The sequence below is a fragment of the Silurus meridionalis genome, chromosome 7 (genome assembly GCF_014805685.1).
Source record: "Silurus meridionalis isolate SWU-2019-XX chromosome 7, ASM1480568v1, whole genome shotgun sequence".
NCBI classification, from domain to species: domain Eukaryota; kingdom Metazoa; phylum Chordata; class Actinopteri; order Siluriformes; family Siluridae; genus Silurus; species Silurus meridionalis.
Window position 1 is genome coordinate 6,348,477 of NC_060890.1, and position 5,088 is coordinate 6,353,564.

Consider the following 5,088-nt stretch of genomic DNA (forward strand, 5'->3'; position numbering starts at 1 on the left):
TTTGTCTGTGCTTCCACATGAACTATGATCTTTGTCAGAAGTGGGAGGTAATGAAGTACAAATACTTAGTTAATGTACTTAAGTAGATTTTTCTGGTATCAGTATTTTACTTCACTATTTATTTTTCTAACTTTTTACTTTTAATTTTACTTTTACTCATTTTACATTTTTACACAAATATCTGAACTTCAATTTACAAATCAGGTTTGTTACTTTAGTTTTAATTTGTTTGGTGTAATGTCAATGTTTTTTCTTCTCATTGAGCCTTGAGTTTTCCTGTCATTGCACATCTTTTGTCAATTCACTGGTTGATCATTTCCTGGATCTCACACACCACAGATGTAGACTAGTTTATAAAGAAAACAATGAGCAGACAGAAGGCAAGAAGAAGTCTGGGGTTAACATGGATGAGACAGAGGGAGTCAGTGATGTAAACACGACTGAGAACAGAAACATTCTGATCTTTATTTTTTCTCTGCTTGTGTTCTATATGGTGGATGTTCAGACTGGATACATTTATTAGGTAACAACATTTTTAATTTGTTTTGTATTAATATATTAAATAAGGCTGTCAAAAGGCAAATTAGTTTTTTAACGGCACTCATTTTATTAACGTGCGAAAAATGCAGCATGCATTTCTGTTTGACTATTTTTATTAAAAACGATGGGTTACTGAACGTAATCCCGGGTTCTTTGATAACAGAGTAAGGTGTTTCACTATGGGAATCGCTTTAGGCATGACCTACTACGGAAGCTCCAATGACACCACGTCTGTCTTGACAGACAGGTCGACCTGAGATCAGGCTCCGCCCCACCTTTATCTCTCAGGTCGTCCCCTTCTAACATCATTGCAGCAAGATTTCTTCCGTCCCGTGCAAGGAGGGAAGTGCTGGTGAAACACCTCACTCTGTTATCAAAGAACCCGGGATTACGTTCAGTAACCTATTGTTCTTTTTCTAACTTCGCTCGGTGTTTCACTATGGGAGATATAGACCACTCCCGGATTGCACATGATCCCGCTACACCCAATCACATGGGCTCAGGATGTCTGACTCCCAGCACCGCATGTGCCAAGGATGACTCAGACACATCCAGTCTATAAAACCGCACAAAGGTGTGCGGCGAAGCCCAACCAGCCGCCGCACAAATGTCCTGAACAGAAACTCCCTTAAGTAGGGCCCATGATGTCGCCATCCCTCTAGTAGAGTGGGCCCTTAGACCCGCAGGTGCCTATGAATGCAGAACCACTAGAGATATAGCCTCCACAATTTAGTGGGACAGCCGCTGTCTCGACAACAGCTTCCCTTTGTGAGGGGTCGCCCAAGACACAAACAGCTGGTCAGACTTCCTGAAACCCGCTGTCCTCCTGACATACGTATGGAGGGCCCGCACTGGGCAAAGAAACTCAATCTCTCCTCCTCCTGAGATGAAAACGGAGGAGGGTGGAAAACCAAAATTTCCGTAACGGGACATCTATAACAAGAATCCACCACTTTAGGTACAAACGCCAGGTTAGGGCGAAAGGAAACCTTCATAAGTCCCGGGGCAAACTGTAAGCAGGATGGACTGACAGACAGGGCTTGCAGCTCACTCACACGCTTAGCAGTCACTAAAGCCACAAGCAGTGCTGTCTTAAAAGAAAGAAATTTCAGCCCTATGCCATCCACCGGCTCGAAGGGGTGATTAGAAAGGGCCTAAACAAAACCAAAGACAGGTCCCACTGAGGCACTAACCGCCGAGACACCGGCCTCATATGGCGTGCACCCTTCATAAACCGACTAATCAAAGGGTGCCGACCCACAGGTTCGTTACCAAACACGTCATGACACGCAGAGATCGCCGCCAGATACACCTTTAAGGTAGAAAAAGCTTTCCCTTTATCCAGCAAATCCTGGAGAAAACACAATATGTCTCTCACAGAACACTGGAAAGATATAATGTGACTACGACCACACCACTCCTCAAAAACTCGCCATTTATTGTCATAAAGCGTGCGAGTAGACGAGGCCCTAGCATTCTGGATAGTGTGTATAACCGATGAGGGTAAGCCTGCCACACTCAAGTTCCACCTCTCACGGGCCAAGCCCAGAGAGCCAACCTGTCCGGGTGCGGATGATAAATCTCTCCGCCCTCCTGGGACAGAAGGTCCCTCCGTGGAGGGAGTGGCCACGACTGATCTGACAGCAGCTGAATTATTTCTGCGATCCAGTGCCTGGACGCCCAACGTTGAGCTATCAGAATCAGTGACAAGCTGAGTTCTCTGACCCTGGCTCAGTGGAGGGAATGCATAGAGAAGAACGTTTGGCCACGGGTGAGCTAACGCATCCACACCCAACGGTGCATCTTTGGATCAGCTGTGGAGGCCAAATGGCGTTCACAGCTCTGCCCATTAGGGTCGCGCCCCAGCCCACCAAAGAAGCGTCTGTCGTCATAGTAACCCTCGACGATACCGCCCCCCAAGAGAATCCCCGACCGAAGAGTCACGGGGCATCCCCAGTGGCGGAGCACTAAAACGCACGCATGTGTTATCTTGACCGGCCGATTGAGATGACGTCGGGGACATAAGCGCAAACGAGCGACCCATCTCTGAAAATCTCTCATCATGAGAAGTCCCAGCCGCACCACAGAAATCACTGAGGCCATTAAACCCAGCATTCGTAAGCACACTCGAAACGGGACCATAGTCCCCGCCTGAAAACGGGAGCGACACTGTATGAAAGATGTGATTCTCCTCTCTGTCAGCGTGACTCGATACCAGAGGGAATCTATACTGAGTCCTAGATATTCCGCGCACTGCGCGGGACACAAGCAGCTCTTTTCCCTGTTTATCTTGAAACCCAGGTTGCAGAGATGTGTGACTATGCTCTCCGCATATCTCTGATCGCTCGCTCTCTTGACGAGGAGCATATCAGATAATCGTCTATATAAGACAAAATCCGAATCCCGCTGTTTCTCAATGGCAAAAGAGCCGCTTCCACACACTTGCTGAACGTTCTCGGAGCGAGAGACAGTCTGAACGGAATGGTTTGAAACTCGTAGGCAGTGTCTCTGTGTGCAAACCTCAAATATTTTCTGTGTGACGGGTTAACGTCTATGTGAAAATACGAGTCTGATAGTTCGATCGTCACAAACCAGTCGCTTGGACGGATCGATCGGCAGAGTGCTTTGTGTGTCAACATTCTGAACGGATATTTTCTCAGGTGCTTGTTTAACACACGCAAGTCCAGGATCGGACGAAGAGATGTGCTTTCTTTTTTTGGGATCACGAAGTATTGGGAGTAAAAGCCCTGACGGCTTTCCGCCTCCGGGACAACTCTGATTGCCCTTTTGCTCAAAAGAGAGTCAATCTCGGCCGTCAGGACGCGAGCCGACTCTCCTTTGGCTACAGAGATCAACACTTCATTGAATCTGGGTTTAATTGCAAATTGAAGCCTGTATCCCGTGAAATCGTGTTTAAAACCCAGGGGTGAACCGTGCATGCGAGCCAGTTGACGAGGCATGCAGAAAGTGGACCTCTGCGTACACAACTCTGCGTTTTGATGAAGTCACCGCCGTCGCCGCTCTGGGCTCCGCCGGCTGAATTCTTGGAATTTTTGCACACTATCGCCCTCGGCTGATCGCCTGGATGCGAAAGTGCCACATTTATTGAGTTTTCCATTTTTATTATCTTTTGTGAACACATCGCCTTCAGCCCGTGGCTTGGATGCGATTAAGCAATCTTTATTGCGCAATCATCCGAACTGACGTGCGAATGAACAAATGTCGTGAGTGCTTGGTGACACTGAACATTTTCCCTTAATCCTCGAACCCGAGGAGAAGCTAGGGAGGAAGCCCTTACGGAACTTTGAACCGGGCTGTGTTCCCGTCTCCTTTACTTCGCCGGCAAAGAAAGGAGGACAGGAGAACATTCGCGTGTCAGGTCGCAAGCTTTTTCTTCCACTCCTCGGGGTGGGGCGGACGGTTTCTAGCCGCCACTGAAAAGACCTTTAGCGGGGTCGTAGGCAGCGTCCATGACTTCCACTTTCTGTGTGTCACCCAAGCCTGACAGGTTAAGCCACAACAGCCAAGCCCATCACGCGGCCGCAGCCCTAAACCGCGCCTCGTGAAGAGCGCAAAATTAGGTCATTTACCACACAGATATCGTCCCAAAACACTGGGTAAGGTACTCCCGTGTCGAGCTGTCGTCCCATCTCCTCCAAAATCTCCACCTGGTACGCGGACAGTAAAGTCACCGCGTTTAGCGAGCACACTGACTGCGCCGCAGTCAGTACTTATACATTCTCTGATGGATGGACGCTGTCAATCTTTCAATTTTTCCAGGCAGTGCAATTTGAGATGAGGCAGAGATAGAACGTCGATTCGGATGGAGGTGATAAGCCACTGAAGGCTCCACAGCTGGGGGTCTGGCTAACCCCAGCTCTTCTATCCCTGAATCTCCAGCTTGGAGCATCCTTTTGCAGGAAGCTTGCTCTTGAAGGGGCTAGACCAGAAACGAGACATCTCCTTCATGCAAGCCGGCACGGCGGGCAGGAGCTGTCTAGCAGCGGGTTAAACAGGCGGCAGCCTTTTCCCATCATAAAGGTCTCTCACAGCTCCCTCCGCGTCTTGGGCCACGGGCCAGGCTAGGCCTAGCTTAGCTGCAGCTCGCTTGCATACCTTGTGCAGGTTACCTTCGGCCTGTGAGGTCGTGTCGCCCGTGCTCTGGGGTCTCGACTGTTGGGCGGGGAAGGGACCACTGTTGTCCTCTTCCTCGTCCTCCATGTCCAGGACGAGGAGGTCAGAATTCGCATCGCCCTCTGCGTCCTCGTGGCACGGTCGTTTCTCATCCTCCGCGAGGAGGTTATCAAACAGAGGCGGCATGACGGCGATTTGGCCTCCATCAGTTCCGCCCAGCTCGTGGAAGCTGATGCTCGACGGCCGTGGACCTCGAGGCGGCGCCGGACAGACATGGGTCCTGTTGGTTAGCCACCGCAACTCTCTGCCGTCTCTCCAAGTGTTTCACCGGCAATGGCGCGCAGTGAGCACATGCTTGCGGGTCCGCGAGCAACGTTTGAGCGTGCTTCGGGCGCATGCACATGATGCACATCG

General features: G+C 49.8%; 1 pseudogene; it reads right to left on the reverse strand.

Moving 5' to 3' along the window:
- Positions 1 to 1,029: 1,029 nt before the first annotated feature.
- LOC124388820 lies at positions 1,030 to 2,682 on the reverse strand (annotated as a pseudogene).
- Between the last annotated feature and the right edge of the window lie 2,406 nt (positions 2,683 to 5,088).